Source organism: Desmodus rotundus, chromosome 4, assembly GCF_022682495.2.
Source record: "Desmodus rotundus isolate HL8 chromosome 4, HLdesRot8A.1, whole genome shotgun sequence".
NCBI classification, from domain to species: Eukaryota; Metazoa; Chordata; class Mammalia; order Chiroptera; family Phyllostomidae; genus Desmodus; species Desmodus rotundus.
The window spans coordinates 42,373,550-42,394,077 of record NC_071390.1 but is presented as its reverse complement, the minus strand read 5'-3'; the positions used below and the strand labels follow the sequence as shown (position 1 = coordinate 42,394,077).

The 20,528-nt window shown below is 36.3% G+C and overlaps 1 protein-coding gene across 2 annotated transcripts in view; it reads left to right on the top strand.

Annotated features, from left to right (window-relative positions):
• Positions 1-20,528, top strand: part of CTNNA3 (catenin alpha 3) — a 1,492,024-nt gene that overhangs the window by 793,574 nt on the left and 677,922 nt on the right. The window lies entirely within an intron of this gene.

Genomic DNA, 20,528 nt, shown 5'->3' with positions numbered 1-20,528 from the left:
TGTTCTTCATCTTTTTAGTACAGCCAGAAATTAGAATTCTTCCTTGTGGCTTTCTTTAACAATACTTCATATATATTTCCTGGGCTTATATCTATCTTCATATTAAAATTTTTTAATTCTTTCTCCATTAAAAACCAGTTTTCCCCAGAGAATTTAGGTCCAGAAATAGATTTGCAAATTAAACAGTCTTAAAAAGTAGTTTTGGTAATTTTAGTGGAGAATAAAACACAGAATTTCATTTCAACCAGTTTATTTATGACTACATATAAGATAATTTTTTCCAAATTTAGTAAAAATAATAAAATTTTTAAATAAAGTAAATAACAAATATGATATTTATTTAAACTAAATCACTACTTGCGGATACTTAACTCATCTTGTCTTAACTGCCCATGGAAATACCTATGAAAATTCCCTCTCTGATTGGCAACTCCATTGGAAGAATTGCTCAAAACTAGAGATTTTCAAGGGTGATTCTCAGAGTAGCAGCATCAGTTTCAGATGAGACTTATTACAAATGCAAATTATCAGTCCCTACCTTGGTACTATTAAATTACATGCTCTGGAAGTGTTACAGCAATCTTTCTTGTTTTATTTTGTTATAAGTTCTCCATATAGTTCTGATGCACAAAAAAAGTTTGAGCTACCACTGTAAGTACAGTAGAGATGGAATGGATTGAGAAATGATCAGGACCATGTAAAAGAACCGGTCAGAACTAAAGACTACAATAATTGAAGTAAGAATAAATTAGAGGGAATCAACAATAGAGTAGGTGAAGCAGAGAACTAGATCAGCGATTTGGAATATAAGGAAGCAGAAAACACTCAATCAGAACAGTGAAAAGAAAAAAAGAATCTAAAAACCAATAGTGTAAGGAGCCTCTGGGACTACTTCAAGTGTACCAACATTCACATCATAGGGGTGCCAAAAGAAGAAGAGAGGACAAGAAATTTAAAAATTATTTTAAAAAAATAGTGAAAGAAAAGTTCCCTAACCTGGTGAGAGCAAAAGACAGACAAGTCCAGGGAGCAGAGAGTCCCAAAGTGACCCAGAGAGGCCCACACCAGGACACATCATAATTAAAATGCAAATGGTTAAAGACAAAGAGAATCTTAAAAGCAGCAAGAGAAAAGCAAGAGAGCTCCCATAAGGCTGTCAGCCAATTCCTGAACAGAAACTTTCCAGGCCAGAAGGGACTGGCACAAAATATTCAAAGTGATGAGAAGACGGACCTACAACCAAGATTCCTTTACCCAGCAAAGCTATTATTCAGACTCAAAGGACAGATAAAGAGCTTCCCAGCCAAGAAAAAGCTAAAGGAGTTAGTCACCGCCAAACCTGTATTACAAAAAATGCTAGAGTCTTCTTTAAGGAGGAAAAAAAAGATAAAAAATGAATATTAAAATGGCAATAAATACACATCCACGAACAATTACTTTAAATGCTCCAATCAAGAGACACAAGGTGACTGAATAGATTCAAAGCAAGACCTTACATATGCTGTCTGCATGAGACTCCCTGAAGATCAAAAGACACACACAGAAAGTAAAGTGATGGGAAAATATAGTTTATGATAATAGAAACAAAACAACGAAAAAGCAGGTGTAGTGATATTTATACTGGATAAAATAGACTTTAAAACAAAGGATATAACAAGAAACAAAGAAGAACCCAGCAACTCCAATTCTGGGAATTTATTCTAAGAAACCCAAGACACTAAATTGAAAAGATATATGCATCCATATGTTTATTGCAGCATTATTTACAATAGCCGAGATGTGGAAGCAACCTAAGTGTCTATCAATAGATGAAAGAATAAAAAAGTTATGCATATGCACAATGGAAAATGATTCAGTAATAAAAATGAATGAAATCTTGCCATCTACAGCATGGATGGACCCAGAGGGTATTATGTTGAGTGAAATAGGTCAGACAGAAGACAAATGCCAGAGAATTTCACTTATCTGTGCAATCTGAAAAACAAAATAAGCAGACAAGCAGGTCAGAAACAGATTCATAGATACAGAGAACATTTTGACTGATGCTGGGTAGGAGAGGGATGGGGGATGGGTGAAAAAGGTGAAGGGATTTAGAAGTACAAATTGGTAGTTACAGAATAGTCACAAGGATGTAAAGTACAGCATAGAGAATGTAATCAATAATATTGTAACTTTGTATGATGTCAGATTGGTTCTAGGTTTATCAGGGTGATCACTTTGTAAGTTATACAAATGTCTAATCATGGGTTTGCACATCTGAATGTAATATAATATTGTATGTCAACTGTAACTTAAAAATAAAAATTTTGAAAAGGATAATCAAAGTTATAATAAAAGAACTATATTTTCTGAAGTAATAGATTTTGAATTTTTAAGCCTAAAGGAGTCACTATGTTTCATGAAAAATTAATGATAAAAAGGCCCAGGTCTACAATATACTGCTACATTTTAAAATTCCAAAAGTAAAGATATTTTTCAGTGTGGCAGAATGAGTGATGTTACTTAAAGGGCACAACCATTAAGTTAGTATCAAATATTTTTTGTTCTTTAATTAATGCCATATTAAAATGGAGGCACTTATAAGGGGTTTTACAGAGAACAAAACATTGCGTTTCAGTAATACATGTAGCCATGTTGTCATTTGTATGTGAAAACAGTTTTTAAAATGCAAGAATTCAAAAATTATAGCACTTTTGATGAATCGCTTTTGAATAATCTTGTTTGAAAATATTCTCCAACCAAAAAAAAGGAAAATGAAGGGAGCTGACAACTAAGAAATGGAGAATTCAATGGCATGTAAACACTGGTGTGGGCACGACTCCAATTTAGTGTAGAGAACTAATTTACAATAATTCTTTGCAAAGCTAGCCACTAAATATGTTACAAATGTTTAAAAAAATACCTGAGAGTAAATATATGATTATTTTGATTTCTTTATCTTTTTTATTGATTGATTTTAGAAAGAGAGAGGAAGGAACACACACACACACACAGAGGAAGACAGGAGAGAGGAAGACAGACATCAGTTTGTCGTTCCCCTTGTTTGTGCACTCACTGGTTGACTCTTGCATGTGCCCTGACTGGGGATAAACCTTGGCATATTGGTATGATGCTATAACCAACTGAACTACCCAGCCATGTCTGTAGTATATGGTTATTTGGGTCATAAAATAATCATAATCAACATCTATAATCCTAACATATATTGTTGAATATTGGGAATTAAAGTTACACAGAAAGGAAAAGTCATTCCATGTTCATTTTACAGAGTTGGGTATGTAAATGTGTTGTGGGCCAGTTATTTTGGCATTTTTTAAATTTACTTATCAGAGAAAATGGTTCTCAAGAATGTTGTGAAAACTTAAGGAGAATATGAAATTTTGTGTTTTTGTATGATTAAGAAAATAAAAGCAAACAATGCGGAGGTAAATTCAAACTTGTCAAATTAATAAAGGCAATAGATATATCTCTTCAATTAAATCCAAATTTTCAGATTAAGTTTAAAAATATAAATATGAGTGTTACTCAAGATAAAATAAATATTTTCAGCTGTTTACCAAAAATGTTTAAAAATATATCACAGGCTATAAAGTCAACCTAAATCTATTCAAAAAGACAAAATTCACGAGGCCACATCTCTTTAAAAACACTACAATAATGCTGTAAATGAATAACACATTTAAAACAACACATACATAGAAATTTCAAAATATATATTCTAAGTATCTATTAGGTCAAATAGGAAATAACTGTAATTTCCTATTTTAAAAAAAGTTTTTAAAATGAGAAATCAAATTTCTGGCATACTAACAAAGTATACTCAGTGTCAAAATTTTGGCCTTTTTTATTACTAAATAAGAAAAATGGAGCATATATAAAGTTAAGGTTAACTGATTGTGACAGAAAGGGTAACAGGAAACTGTATTAGTCACTTTTCACTAGGTTACCCTGCGTGATACCATCCCATCTCAATGGCTACCATAAATGTGTATTACCTACCTACAAGCTGAATGAGAGAGGCTTGAGGGGTCAGGAGCTGCAGTTCTACCCCAGTCTGCAGGTTGGGGTCTTGCCTTGTTTATTTCTGTGATGCTGACCGAAGGCTAACCCTCTATGTAGGACGTATGTTCCGAAGACAAAGCGCAAAGCACGTGACACACAAAGAGGAACGCCTCTCTGAGGAACGTGTTTAAAGCCCCTGTGGGGACCTGGCACGCTTCCCTGCTACACACATCCTATTGCTGAGAACAGGTCTCACGGCCAAACCATGGTGGATGGAGCGGGGAGTTTATTTTGCCGCAGTGAACCATGGCAAGAAAAGGAACAAAGGAAGAATTGTGAAGAAATAACAATTTCTTCTTTAACGTCCTCTCTAATAAAAAAAAAGAAAAGAAAATGATGAAAGTAAAAGCAAGAATTTACTTATTAGAAATATTAGAATAATATATAAATCAAATAAGAGCTGAACATAAAATTAAAAATTTTATAAATTAAAATGGAAATATTTATAGAGTAACCTTTTTTTGGTGAGAAGAAACTATGTGCAACTAAAGCTTAGTACATTTGAAGGTCTTTGGAGCAATTTTCTGAGAAACTACATGTTATCAAAATTGAACTGAGAAGTATAATATTGTAAATGTGTCATTAGTCATGAATATTAAAATGTTATCAAATAATTACATGCATATAAGACGTTAGCCCCAAAGTTTCTAAACTTTAAAATAACTGATTATTTCCATGCTTGGAATTTGTCACAGAACATACCAAAAGATATAAAAGCTACAGTCCACTTAAGTATTTGGGCATAATTCTGATGTCAAAGCTGGCAAATATAATACAAAAGTGATAATTATAGAAGATAATTCTCATGACTATAGGTGTCAAAATCCTATATGAAATACTATAAAGTGAATAAAAAACATTTAGGAAACTTTTACCACTTTCTATTTAGTCAGGCAGAAGAATATCTTTCTTTAATATTATGTAATAAAGAAAATATTAATGTTGTATTATCACAATGAGATGAAAGTAAAAAAATCCTGAATATTTTTGTTAAAAAATAATATTAATGTAAAAATATTAATAAAATGGATCATCTATTTCTGACTTTAAATGTAAAAAAATTTTCTTCATCAGTATACCAACAAAATATGTTTGAGAAATATAGAAATAAAAGCCCATTTCCTTAACATGCTAAAAAAATACCAATCTTACATTAACAATATAAGTTTTTTATTCTTATTCTTTTTCTTCTTATTATTTATATAGTTTTGGAAATTTGGGCTTCTGTGAGAAGAATAGAAATAATAAAGCTAGCTACTGGAGAAAAAAAATATAATGTGGCTTGCAGATGATAAATGGATAGGTAGGTAAATATAGAAATATATACAAGTGAACTAAACTAAATTTCTTTGAATTAGTAATAAAATTCAATAATATAAAAAGATTTTTAAAAAATCAATATTTTTTCTACAAATGACAACAAATGAGTGGGGCTATGTGATGAATACTATGGAAGTTTATCAGTATTTAAGAAAAATCAGCACCCCGGGGAACACCTAAAGCTCCACCCCTTTAAGCAATAGAAGCACCAAGACAAAAAAATAAAAATGGCCCAAATGACAGAACACTTCAAAGCTCCAGAAATAATTCAACTAAGCAGCGAACAGATAGCCAACCTATCAGATGCACAGTTCAAAACACTGGTAATCAATAGAATTGGTTGAATTTGGTCAAAAACTAGATGAAAAAATGAAGCCTATGCTAAGAGAGACAAAGGAACCAATAGTGATGCGAAGGAAACTGGGACTCAGATCAACGGTGTGGACCAGAAGGAAGAAAGAAACATCCAACCAGAAAAGAATGAAGAAACAAGAATTCAGAAAAATGAGGAGAGGCTTAGTAACCTCCAGGACATCTTGAAATGTTCCAACATCCGAATTATAGGGGTGCCAGAAGGAGAAGAGGAGAACAAAAAATTGAAAACTTATTTGAACAAATAATGAAGGAGAACTTCCCTAATCTGGCAAAGGAAAGAGACTTCCAGGAAGTCTAGGAAGCACAGAGAGTCCCAAAGAAGCTGGACCCAAGGAGGAACACACCAAGGCACATCATTATTACATTAGCCAAGATGAAACGGAAGGAGAGAATCTTAGAAGCAGCAAGAGAAAAGGACACAGTTACCTACAAAGGGGTTCCCATAAGACTGTCAGCTGATTTCTCCAAAGAGACCTTACAGGCAAGAAGGGACTGGCAAGAAGTATTCCAAGTCATGAAAGGCAAGGACCTGCATCCAAGATTGCTCTATCCAGCAAAGCTATCATTTAGAATGGAAGGTAAGATAAAGTGCTTCTCAGATAAGGTCAAGTTAAAGGAGTTCATCATCACCAAGCCCTTATTATATGAAATGTTAAAGGGACTTATCTAAGAAAAAGAAGATAAAAAATATGAACAGTAAAAATGACAGCAAACTCACAGTTATTAACAACCACACCTAAAACAAAAAACAAAAGCAAACTAAGCAAACAACTAGAACAGGAACAGAACCATAGAAATGGAGATCACATGGAGGGTTATCAACAGGGGAGTGGGAGGGGGAGAGAGGGGGAAAGGTACAGAGAATAAGTAGCATAAATGATAGGTGGAAAATAGACAGGGGGAGGGTAAGAATAGTGTAGGAAATGTAGAAGCCAAAGAACTTATATGTATGACCCATGGACATGAACTATAGCGGGGGGATGTGAGAGGGAAGGGGTGGACAGGATGGAGTGGAGTGAAGGGGAGGAAATGGGACAAATGTAATAGCATAATCAATAAATATATTAAAAAAAAGAAAAATCAGGAAGAAAACATCTCAATTCAGAAATTATATCACAATTAACTACAGAAAAATTGCATATTTTCTTACATCAAATATGTCATAAAAAATTGAAACCAATCATATCTGAAAAGTATTTGGAATACATAAGACAAAAATGTTTCTGCTTTTAATATGTACAGCAATCTTAAAAGTTAATTTAAAAATAACCTGATCAATTTATTATATTAATAGTTTATTTCATGTACAATAAGCCATTGAAACAAAAATGGACCAAAAAATTAGTGACACCATCATAGAAAACAGATGTAAAAAAAGCATTTCACAAAGTATCATACTTTAGCTACAAATGCTGGGAAGTTTTAAAATGATTATGATACGCATTTATTTTCCTATCTTATTAAAACGCTATACACACACCTAAGAAAACTGTATATTCTGAATACACCTGAATGAGGATAAGTTGCACTGTCCTGTCTTGTTAGATGGAGTGCAATTTGTTTCAACACTTGGGAAATCACTTTGACAATATGAACGAAGCAACTTCAAAATATATTTAGTCTTCGACTCAATATTTTTATTCCTCAGAAAATGTAATTCCCAAAGATGATTATTTTAATTTTAAAACCCAATGAAAAAAAATAATAAAACAGTACAATTGTAACTTTATAAAAAAGCTGCACACAAGAGAGACGGGAAAGAGATAAAATCTGAAAGGAAATAAAGAAAAATGTTAGCAGTATTTGGGGGAAAAGAGAGAATATTTGTCTTCTTTCTTATTTCCAAATTTTCTTTAAATAACATATCTTAGTTGAATATAATAAGAAAGAATATTAAAAAGTATATATGATTTTGCTCAGAGAACAAAGCCAAAGAGATGGCTTGTCAAAGAAGATTGCTTTGAATGCAAGTGTGTAAATGCAGTGGGAATTGCTCCCCCTTTAGTAAGACAGTCTCAGTGGCAGTCTAGGGAGACAGCAGGTCTATCTTTTCCTCTGTGTAGCTGCCCCACCTCGAGCTCACAGTGGGCTGGTAGACGCTTTTGTTGAGTGAATGAATAAATGCTCTATCTCAAATCTGTGGAACACTTTACATGGACATCTTCTCCAAGCCTCCTATTGTCAGAACAAAGGGAGAGAATAACCTGGACAAATTCGAATCAACTATTTCCCCTGAAGTTCAATTCCAGATGTTAGAAGCAGCTGTTATGAACTTTATTTAAATTTAATCAGATAGCACAGATTTTGCTATTATTAGCTTGAGCATGAGTTACTTTTTTGAACTTTACGAGTCACTTTGCAGGGAAGACTGTCACTAGTATACTTGCTGTTATGCTCATGGAAATCCTAGCCAACAGTAAATCCACTCAGCTCTACAGGAACATGTTCTTTAGTTTGGAACATCGTCATGAAAGGCCTCCTTCCTAACATAGATTAACCTCGATAAACAACTCCTGGTGGTCAAGTGCCAAATGTATTTCCTTTTTTTTTTTTTTGGCTTTTATATAGTAAAGTGTGTGCAATATACCATGATAATGCAATTAGATAATTAATGTTTTTAGCTAGGGACAACATGACTTATGTTTTACTCTACCTCAGAAAGCTAAGTTAAAAATCTATCATCAAACTGTCTTGTTAATATTCATTTAAATTTGAATAGTTTTATAAAGCAAAATATTGTAGGCACTTAGCTAATTAACAGCTTTAGCTGCAAATTACAGACAAAGTGGAGATTGCAGACTTAAGCACCAAGGTTATGTTCAAACTCCCCCATTTAAAGGAGAGAGGGAAGGAAGAAAGGGAGAAGGAAAATAGGAAGGGAGGAAGAAAAAGGAAAAGAGGCAAAAAGGAAACAAAGTAATTCACAGGAAAAGCCACCCATATTCACTGCAGCTTGCTTTGACTTAAATGTGTAATTGAATTGAGCCAAGCTGTCTTCTCTCTCAATTCATTAACAATATTGTAATTAAAAGAGCACCTTCAGTTCCAGAGGGTAATGACCTTTTTAATTGAACTTAGGGATTTAGATTGTTGCTGAATAGTAGTGAATTTAAATGCCAAATTTTCTTCTGGTAAATGGGCAATTAGGAATCAAATGTGAAAGCCCTAGCAATCTGCTTCTGTTTTTAATATATGGCTTTCCTTGACACTCAGAAGAAGACAAACTCTATTGAAATATTGTTGTGTGTTTGGCACTTGACTAATCTATAATGGTAGTTTGTCCAAAGATATTTTAAATATTTAAACAACTATATAAAACTTTATCTAAACTAATCACTATTTATACTTCCCAAAGTCCTCTAGTCATTGTGCCATTGTATAAATATACATTTTTGCATAGTTTTAATCAGAGTATTTGTTAGGATCAAATGCTAAGCTACTGTAACAAAAAAAAAATTCCAAAATTCAGTGACTCAAACAAAATAGATAGAAACTTATTTTTCTCAAACAGCAGTCACAAATGAGTGTTCCAGCTTAATGGTGCCTCTGCTCCACACAGTCACGTAGGCACTTGAGGTGATGGTGGCTCTGCCTTGTTCACTATGTGGTGTCTAAGATCTGTCTGGTTCTCGTTATTTCAGGCTATACGAAGGGGTGAGAGGAGAGCACAGAAGACAGGGCTGGTCCTAAGTCATACATCACTTCCTTGCCTTCTGCTGAAATTAGTCACAAGGGAGACGGAAATGTGGTGATGCTGGCAGCCATGTACCAAACTATAAATCTATTACTAGTGAAGAAGAAAAACTAGATTTTATAGACAGCTAATGTCTCTGTCACATATATGTAATACTGCCTTCTTCTTTGTCATGTAACATTATTTCATAAACAACAGACCCTTCATTTAGTTTCAGATATAAGGTAAGGGCCCTACTACTCTTCAGTATAAAACTTTACTTGCATGAATACAGTCAAGTTTTAACTAAAAAGAAATGCAAGTGACTCTTTCATTCATACCCTGAGTAAATCTATAACATCTCTTATATCACATTTTAATTAAGTTTTACCTCTGTGTATAAATCCTCATACCAAAATTTACCTTTTAAATTTTATTAAAAATTCTATCCACAACTTGATTTACATATATTCCTAGCAGGCTGGGCTACATTTAACAAGTCATTTTCTCCTTTTTTTTTCTTCATAGAATACAGTGGATTACTTCACAGCTTAAATCAAAGCTACTGCTAAATTCAACATTCCACTCATTAATTTCATAAAACTCCTTTCTATGTTTTGCTGTATATTAGTCCTTTCTTGGATTTACCTACAAGTTGACTTTTAAAAGGAATCACTTCTTGAGAAGAAATATGTCTTTAATGTAAATATCAAGGAATGGAACAACTAGATTATTATTTTAGACCACTTTCAGAGTGTCCTGTGAAAATGTAGAACTTATCTATACATCTAACAAAGTAAGATGTGCTTGTTTAGTGAAGCAAGGTCTACACTGAACTTTACCAATTTAATTTATTTTCCCCCCTGACCAGTGTAAAATAGCCCAGTACGTACCTCGAGTTAACAAGGAGATACAATAATTTTCTAAATATTGGTCAGTTTGTGCTTACTCTCATAAATGTATCTGTTGGCACCCCTTGACCTTTTCTCCAAGGAAAACCTTTTTGAAAAAATGTCTAGAATGACAACTTAGAATTTAGAGATGGAAGGAATTCTGACAGTAATCTAATTCCAGTTCCAAAGTTTGATTTTCTTTTTTTATATTCTTCGAAGTGGTTTTTGCCTTTGTTTTAGCAAATCGTAGGATGAGAATAACTGTCCCCCGTAACACTCAATTCCATCTCCGAACATCTTTGACATTTGACTGTGAGAAAGAGATTCTTATTGAGCATCTATTAAGTTCAAATCACCAAGCTAGGGCTTTCATGCATGTTCCCTCACTTAATCCTTACACCGGTTTTATTGTTTACAGGATTTTCAGTTTAGAAAAATAAGCTCGAAGAGGTTGTATATGCTATGTCACATTGCTGCTTAATGAGAGATGACATTTTCTACTGCATTTGTTGGATCCACATTCATGCTTTTCTTTAGTAAGATGAATATTCCCTCCTTACAGAAATTTAAAAATAACTATGTCTACTCAATAGGCATCACTCTATTGTTTGGGGTTCTTCCCCAGGACAACCCTTAAGATATTTGAAGTTATCTCTCAGGTATTCCATGCAATCTTCTCCAAGGTAAATTTTATAGTTCCTTTAATGGTTTCTTTTAGCCCTTTCCTCACTAGAAACACTCATCTTTGAATATTTTCCAGTTTATATTTTTTGATAATACACCTCCATGTGATGCTCAGAATGAAATGCAGTATTTCTAGATTTGCCTAAGAGGCATGCTACCGTATGGACCTATTATTTCACTTGGATACTTTATTAATTTAGCCCTATTGAATTAGTTTTTTTAAAGCCATGTCATAGTATTCGTTTCTACCGAGCTTAACATTGGCATATACACTTTATGCATCAAGAAGCTGTTGAGATAGACTTTAAATACTGAATTTTATCATACTTACTCTTTGTAATTTCCTATTTTAAGCCATGAAGAGAACCTGTAAAATCCTTTTCTCTGATTCTTGCATCCTAAAATTTTCATTATTTCAATTAAAAAGAATCAAAATATGGCTCCACTAAAAGAAAGATAGTATTCCTAACATGAAAAAAGGATTTAACATATATTATTTCTAGTTCTTATGACTACACTATGTGTACCTAAGTGTACATATTTTACTCATTGAAAATTAGCTATTTGTCTAAGTCTACAAAGAAAGAAATCTAGAAGAGATTTAAATATAGCCCTGTTTTTTTTTTTTCTACTACAATTGTAATGATATCAATGAGTATATATGGGCTCAAAGAACTAACTGATCAGGAATAAATAATACAAGGGATTCAGTGGTATTCTTAGCTTAATTTGCAAGGATCTTATGTAGTGTTTGCATTAAAAGTGACAAAGGTGAAAACCATTGTATTACAAATATGTCTGGGAATTGTAAAACACAGAGGTTTGCTTTCATATCCAATTCCTGATGATGGTTCCAATAGCAAGATCAGCATTACATTGTGGGCACTCTATTCAGCTGAAGGACAGTGGAATCTTGGTATCTGTCAGGATTTGCCAGGGAAGAATTAGAAGTCGAGTAACTGGGCAATGTGATTATGCCCATGTAGAACTGCTAGAGGACATTGCTTACTCTTGATTCTAAATTGGGAGAGGAGAGTTAAAGCTCCACTTTGAGAGCTTCTGCAAAGATATATGGGTCTTTTTGGCTTATGGGCTTGGTTTGCCAGGAAATCAGATACCCCATCTCGATTTCCTTGACCCCGTTCAAAAGTAAACCCATTAATTACTACCATCTCCTCAAATCAGCAATCCAGGTGTGTAGGAGATGGTTTATGAGTGTGATAACCTGTAGAAACAAAGAAAATATCAAGTAGAGCATGTCAGGTATGGCTCTGTTCATATTTTTCCCTCCAGATTTTTCGATCTTAAGACAGAAAATAATATATTTCCTCAAAGCCTTTTGTTACACTGAGCATAATGCTTAGCACATAGTAAGTGCCCTACCCACATATTTGTTGATTACAAGTTTTACTTCCTAATTTAACAACCTGAGGATTAAGAGGAAACTACAGAGAAACAGTGATGATACAAACTAACTAATAGGTGACAGGAACTTTAACACAAAATTTTAACTCTTATTTCCTCATATGTTTAGGATTTTTAAAAATTCTAAATGTATGCACAATGTCAACACACATATACACACAAATTATTCAGAGAAGCTTTAAATTCCAAAATGATTTCCCTTCATCACTTAGCATATTTCTTCTCACTTCCAACTGGCGTGTGTTAAGGGAATGCAAATTAACTATATTATTAATTTAAGGAAGACATAATTAGTAAGGTAAATCTTCCGCCAGAAACCACATAACACATTCCAAAGCCAAATATAAACGAGCTATGATTAGCCTGCTGTTCCCCTTCATTAGTGCAGATTAATGGCATCTTCGAGGTGGGTATAGAGATGCACATGCGTGTGTGTTTTCTAGGGATCTCAGGGATACTTGTGAACTGCAAAGGGAACCTCACATCTCACTATCTTGTGGTGACATTTTTTTAATCACTGTGAGAGAGCAGGTTTGATTGAACAAGGGTCAATTGATTAAAAAGTCAGAGTAGTATTTGTAGGCAGAACATTTAGTAAGTTAAGTGACTAAATTTCTCTATCAGTCAATAGCAAATGTGCTGTTTTCATGCAAATATTTCAGTGTTTCTTCTCCTGCTGGGGGTCATTATCCAGACTTTGTGCAGCTTTTTTGCCGAAGAACACCTTCAGAAACATTCTTGACGAGAGGAAACACAAGGAGTAACGATACATTAATGAAGCAGATTCCCATCAATTAATTACATCCCACTTCCTCTGCTGAGGCCTGTGTACAACACCAGGAGGAAAAAAAAATATGAAGCAAGGAGGGGGAAAGCCCTCAAATTAAATTTTCAAGTCTGATTTATGAGACTGTTCCTGCCTCTGAAAAGCTAGTTTTTTCTAATTTCAATTATCAGTGCCTCTGCTTCCCTGACTAGGTTGTTCCAACAAAACTCAATTTTTGGCTTGTGGCCTGCATTCCCTTCTCAGCTTGTTTTCATTATAGCACTTCTGTCTGATAGTAGTGAAGACCCTTGCAACTGGGAATTCAGACTTTATAGAGCAAAACCTATTGCTGACAATGGGCAGTTAAGAGCAACACAGGCTGTTAAGTTACACTGCTGTTCTCTGTAGCCTTTGCGCACCGCATGCGTGCCTTTACTCCCAGTCAGGGTCACCACTCTAGGTCCTGCTGGGATTCAGTTGTCGTTGTTTTTTTCCAAGAAGAAGTAATGTGGTTATAGAATAGAATGTCCTGTGCTGCGAACAGGTATTTCGGATGTTTTCGAAGTATTGGCTGTAGAGCTGTTGCCTCCAGGTGCAGAGGGCTGTAGGATTTAGAAACGTGGGGCGTTGGGTGGAGTGGTGAGACGGGATACTAACTTTAAAAAAATAACAAAACAAAACAAGAGCAGCATTTTCAGAAAGAGAAAATTTATTAGCCTCAAATGGAAATAGAAGGGAGTTCACTTTAACTGAAGAATAAAATAAATGTTAAAAAAATGAGTGAGCAAGTATTCTAGAAAACCCTATTATAACTAAATCGTAGAGGCCCTTTATAAGGCATTTGGAATGTGTTTTGCAGGTAATGAGGCCATTATGAGCGTTTTTAAGGAAGGGAAGTGACAGAATCAAAGACATGCTCTTGGAAAACCAATTTTTCTCAGGAAGAAGAATGGAGTATTAGGGTAGTCTATTCAAGAGATAAAAAATGTCCCAGTTAAGAGTGATTGCAGAGTGGAAAGAAGTTCACAGCAGACATTTATGGGTAATAGCATAAGATTACACAATCTGTCAGATATTGGGGAAAGAAAGGAAGGAGGAGGAACTCAAGGTGACTGCAAATTTTACTTTTTGGTATGTGTGTTTTAAATATTTTAATACAAAGAATTTGAAGTCATAAATTAATCCAAAAATCTAATTCTTTCAACATAATCCAAGTCCTTTTGAATTTTTAATTTTAGACTATATTAATCATCATTAAATATTGACACATTATTTTTCCTCACTTATAAAAAATAGATTAACAGTCTAATATAATATTGTTAGAAACAAAAATTTTTACTTTCAGAGTAAGTAGCCAGTTCAACTATTCCTTTTTTAAAAATTGAGGTATAATTGACATATAACATATTAGCCTCAGGTGTGCAACATAATGATGCAGTATTTGTATATGTTGCAAAATGGTGACCATAGTAAGTCTAGTTAACATCCATCATCTTATATAGTTACAGAAACTTTTTTCCTGTGATAAGAACTTTTAAGACCAACTCCTTTAGCAACTTTCAAATGTGCAATTCAGTATGTATAACTGGAATTTCAGCTCTGGGTTACTAAGAGTGTAATGATTTCATTATCAGACATAGAAAGATAGGAGAAGGAGCAGGTCAGGAAGGAAGATGCTAAGTTTGACTTTAGACATATACGATCTGCAATATTAGTGGGAAATGTGTAGGTGTATCCCAAGGTCTGAAACATGAAGGATTGGACTATGAAATAAAGGGTGGGGCTAAAACCACAGATTTATGTTTCATTCATGGGACTCGATGCTGTCCACAAAGGAGAAAATGAGAAGATAGAGAAGGAAACATCTGAGGACAAAACACTGAGAATATTTAGTTCGAGTTAAAGGAAGCAAAGCAGGGGAAAACATAAACAGAGATGGAAAACCCAGGAATTCAGGTGGCTGATTATAGCAAGTGCCTTGCTGTGGGGTCAAGGGCTGGTTGGCATGGTTCTGGGCATCACCTGTTTGAGGATTCTGAGCTCAAGAAGTTAAAGTGACTTAATACAGACTAGCGCTTCTGACACAAAAGGGTACTGACTAAGGAGACAAAGATAAGGAAGGGAGGTATAATGGATGGATTTTATTCATTTACTCATTCAAGAAATATTTACTGGTCATCTGGGTTAGGTACTGATGTAAGGACTGCAAAATCAGCAGTGATTTTGGCCCCATCCTTGTGTCTTCCAGATCCCTGTCTAGAGGGAGAAGACACAGTAAATGACTGTACGAGGTGGAAGTAATTGCAACAAAATGTGATGGTTCGAGATTCAAAGGAGCTTTGGGGGTTTGGAGGAGGGAAAAATATTCAGGGAGTGAAAAGAAGGGAATATAACCCACACATCTACAGGCCACTGATCTACAGGCTGGGGGTTTTTGAAGAGGAAACTGTCACCCTTGGAGAGGGTTGTAGGAGATTTTTAAAAGGGGAAATCAACTAAAGCAGGGGCATCAAACTCATTTTCACCAGGGGCCACATCAGTCTCACAGTTGCCTTCAAAGGGCTGAATGTAATTTCAGCTCCTTAACAGTTAGGGAGTAGTTACATTTATACAGTCCTAAAATTACATTCGGCCCTTTGAAGTCAACCTCGAGGCTGATGTGACCCCTGGTGAAAATGAATTTGACACCCCCGATCTAAAGCAAGATGTCAAAGGGAATGTCAGGATGCTTGCCGAGCTAATGAGGACTAACTAGGAGCCTGGGATGGTCCTGACATGCAAGTGGAGTTCACCAGTAAAGCCACCTCAGTAGAACTGGGGAAAGAGAGAGACCATTTGGGAAGAGTTGAGATGGGAGGAGATGGGAGCTGAAAAAGGGAATGAAGACAGTGGTGGGACTGAGGGAAGAGGAGGTTCTGATAAGCCCAGGCAAAGGCTCTCAAGCTACAGAACAGCTTACAGGAGACTGCCTTTGACAGACACTGTGCTCCTTTCTTTCTTTGTGACCCCAAGAATGAGAGCCTGGGGTCTGTGGGCTGTGGGATGCATGCAATTTAAACAACAAAAAGTAAAAATGTCAACATCAGTGTCTTCTTAATGTCATAAAAGTGAAAATACTTCAAAAAATTTCTAAGACTCAAATGAGAAAATGTATGCCTTTTAAAACAAGTGGCATGTATCCCACACCCTGCAAAAAGAAAAAAAAAAAAAAAAACAGCTGATTTTATATCCAAATAGTTATAAACTAAGGGTCTGTTTGATTGGCTTGTTTCTATGGCTTCCTCTCTGCTTTCTTTATTCTTTCTTGCTAGACAGGACAGAAAGTAAGTTCACGAAAATCAGGGGGAGAGACTAAGGAGCCTAGAATGTTAGAGCAGAAAAGACTTCAGAGATCACCAGGACTCATACCATGACTGGACAGAAGGGACATTAACCCTGCTGGGATCACACCGCCCGCAAACCTGAACAGGGTCCCTGATGCCAAGGCTGGATCTATTCGGTGGCTGCACTTTTCCCTCAGAGCAGATATAACCCTTACTACTCTGCTGATACCACAAATACGTATGGAGAGTCCTAACCAGGTGGCTCAGTTGGTTGCAGCATCATCCTGTGCACCAATAGGTTGTGGGCTCAATTCCTGGTCAGGGCGCCCATACCTGGGCTGCTGGTTTGACCCCTGGTTGGGGCACATACAGGAGGCAACCGATTGATGTTACTCACATCGATGTTTCTCTCTCTCTCTCTCCCTCTCTTTCTAAAATCAATAATCAGTATCCTCAGGTGAGGATTAAAAAGAAAATTTGGATGGAGTGTCTTTGGAAAAGGTACACACAGGTGCAGAGTACATTCCAAAATATGAAAGATATGTGTGTATTTGGGGAATGGGTAGTAAACTCGGCTGGCTCTTCTTTTTATGGAGAGAATTACATCTGGCTAGAGGGCCTGAATCTCCCAGTAGATGTCACACTTTTCTTAACTTGGAAATTATACTCACAATTGAGGGGACATGTAGTCTCTCTACTTGGTGGCCTAGGAAGAGAGCATCAATTTCCTATTGACAAAGACATTGACCACAGTTAGGATTTTAATATAAAAGGAAAAAAATAGGTGATAAACATAGTAACCTGGTCAGATTCTAAAGTCTTGAAGTACTGTAATAGATGCCTGCTCTCCCTGAGCATTTCCTAATGTCACTCATGATCCATGACCTTGACACCACATGACACAGTGTCAAGAGCAATGGCTTTGGAGTAAAGTGTACCTGTTGCACTATGTTTTGGCTTAGAGCTTTGTTCTCCATCTGTGAAGTGGGAATGCCGTTGTGAAAATGAATGGTAATACTGAAAAAGTGGCTGGCAAAGTGGCCGAAGTTATTAGGGATTCAAAAAGCAGTAGTAATTGTCCCTTCCATTGCTATTATTGTTAACAGTGGCGATGAAGAGGCCCTTCGGCTGCCTTCGCCCTGTTTTCATGGTCTCTCCGCCATCCCACCGAGGGGAGCAGCCTGCCTTGTTCTCTTCGGGCTCTATTTATTTGTTTACTTATTTATTTCTAACATAGCAATCCAAGATACTTATCCTTCTTACCAGCATCTGGGTGGGGGAAACCTCTAGTTCTTCCCCGAATATAAAGAAGCATCTCAGCTTTCTCAGCAGTAAGGATGTGCACTAAGGAATTAGGATCCTTTTTTCAGAACACTGTTTCCAAACTTTTAAAATTATTCCTACCTATCAAAATACTGTTGAAGATCAACCTCTAGTGTAGGTGTTTACATTTATAATTCATACATATATACTATTATACAAACTCAAGTACATCTTAAAATACACACTGATAAAAGTACTTTTATTAAAAACAGGAAGAAAAGATAAATACGTTTAATTATTTTCTTCCATGTCCTTGTGGGTCATCTTGCATAACTTCTGAGGTGCACACCTTAAAAACCATTGCTCTAAAGATGTAGCACTTTTTTTGTAAATCAAACCATTGAACCCATAGCCCAAGTACCTAAGTCACCTTCCAGGAAACCTGCTTTGCCCACCTTCCGTCAGTTTTCCTCAGTCACTTGGTGGGGAGGATGGCCATGTCCAAATGCCCATTCTGGTGAAGGCAGCCCGATGCGCAGTGTGTCCCTGCCATCAGCCCAGCCTGCACAGAAGCGCCTGTCACCTGCTGCAGGCGAGAGGATGGGGTGTCCCTGTTCTTCCAAAGCTGAAGTTTTGCTTTGCCGTCCAGCTGTTTACAAACCAGGCTTTAGAAGGCAATCAAATGTGGTGGGTGATTGGCAGGAGGAGTGGAAGGAGGGGGTGTAAAAAATGACTAATCTTTGCTGTCTCACTTTAAGAATGGTCTGTCAGCTTACCTCTATTTCCAAGAAATACTAATAGTAAAGAGCTATTTCCCCCTTTTTCTCCCCCTCTTTTTTTATTGAGGGTAGGCTAAGGACAGAGAAGGTCTTCCTAACATCTTCACTACTGTGATGAGAGCTTCTACATCAGAGTAACCATTTAATGCTTGAGAAGCAGTTCCTCAATGAGGTTTTATTTTTGTTTGTATATGTGCATACGTGTATGTTAAGTATGTCACCAACTGCATTACTGCCAGGAAATGATTCTTTTCTCCTCTTCCCATCTGCTTTTAGTGGTGCCTTTGACTTTCATTGTGCAAAAGTTTTCTCAATGACCGAGCTTACATTCCTACCTGGGATGTGAGTTAAAATGCAGACATCTGAAGATTAGTATCTAATTACACTAGTGCTCAGCTGCTACCATCGAGGCCAAAGAACACGTTTCTGCTTTCCCAGAGCCAAATCTCTGTCATCTGAGCAACCCTCCTGGGAAGCATACGTTTGCACAAGAAGTCTCCAAATATGGCCATCTGACCTCCTCACTACAGTCTCTTACCCAGAAACCACGTGAGCATCACCCAGCACTGCTGTGGCAGATACTCTCCAGCATGATCGAGCTGTGGGTTAGCCTGGTCTCTGCAATATTTCTGGCCATAGAAGTTTTTGTGAAGTGGTTCCAAGGATGCCCTATGTGCTAAAGCTGCTACAGCAGTAGCCTGGATACTGGACCAAAGAGTGCTTACCGCAGTGTGACTTCGATACAAATTATTTGCTCATTAGTGTATTCAAATAATGTGAGTATATTTTTTTGCTTCTGAAGAGCAGAACAGGCATTATCAGATGATAATCTAGGGTCAGAAAGTGTATGTGACTTAGTTAAATACCGGGCCATAATGTAACTAGAAGGAACATCCAGCATCAGTAAGGGTTCATGCTAAACACAGCAGATATGGAGCTCACTAGACAGATGTACATTTAACAAGTCAGATACTCCATGCATGTGTGTACATATGCCACACACTATGCTACAGAAGCAACAAGAGACCTAACTTTGATGCTCGAGGATCTTAGAATCTGACCAAAAAGGCAGACCTACTAGAAAACAATGAAAATCCAATTCATTTAAAATATTTTATAAATACTTAAAATGGAGGAAACACGAATGCCTTGAGTGCACAGGACGTGTAAGTTGGCTGAGGGTCAGAGTGCAGGTATACAGATGTGGGTGAGAGCACAGCGCACACGCAGACAAGCGACTTGGCGCCCTGCCACTGTGCCTGTGGGAGCAGGACTGGCAGCTCCGATCGCGAAAGGCTGACCTCAGTGTGCAGAAGGAAATGCGGTTTACTGAGGTAGCTCCATGCACAGACGACAGTCACTAAATTACGTACACGGTTATTTCAGTGGTGCCTGTGTTAGAGAGAGAGAATAATTTCAATAGTGTTATTTAAAATGATTTTTCCTATTCATTTGACAACTGGTTACTGACTGCCTGCTACATGACTTGCCCTATTTTAGGCCATGAAGTTACACCAATGAATAAAATGAAGATCCCAGTCCTCATGAAGTTTACATTCTCTTTATTATAGACTGTGAACTACTCTATACACAAACATGTGCATTACTACACATGGTTTTATATATAATGGGCAATATATTGTATTTGCTGGACAACTTAAGGCATATTCACTGTTAATTTTCAAAAAATTGATTTCAGCCTCTTTTCCTTAAAACTTGAGTAAGATTTGACTTTATTATATTCAGTTAGCAATGGCAAACTACTGTGTGTGGGGGGGCTCCGCCCGCAGGGCCCCCCACTCCCCCCGGCCACCAAGGATGAGAATAAGTCTACCAAGACATGATCTGCTTGGGGAGGAAAGGTGGCCGATCTCAAAAAGGAGAAGGGCCAAGAGTCTTTTCCTCAATGGGCATTTATTGGGTTTAATTTGCATAGGAATACAGGTAAAGCTCATCAATCATTGT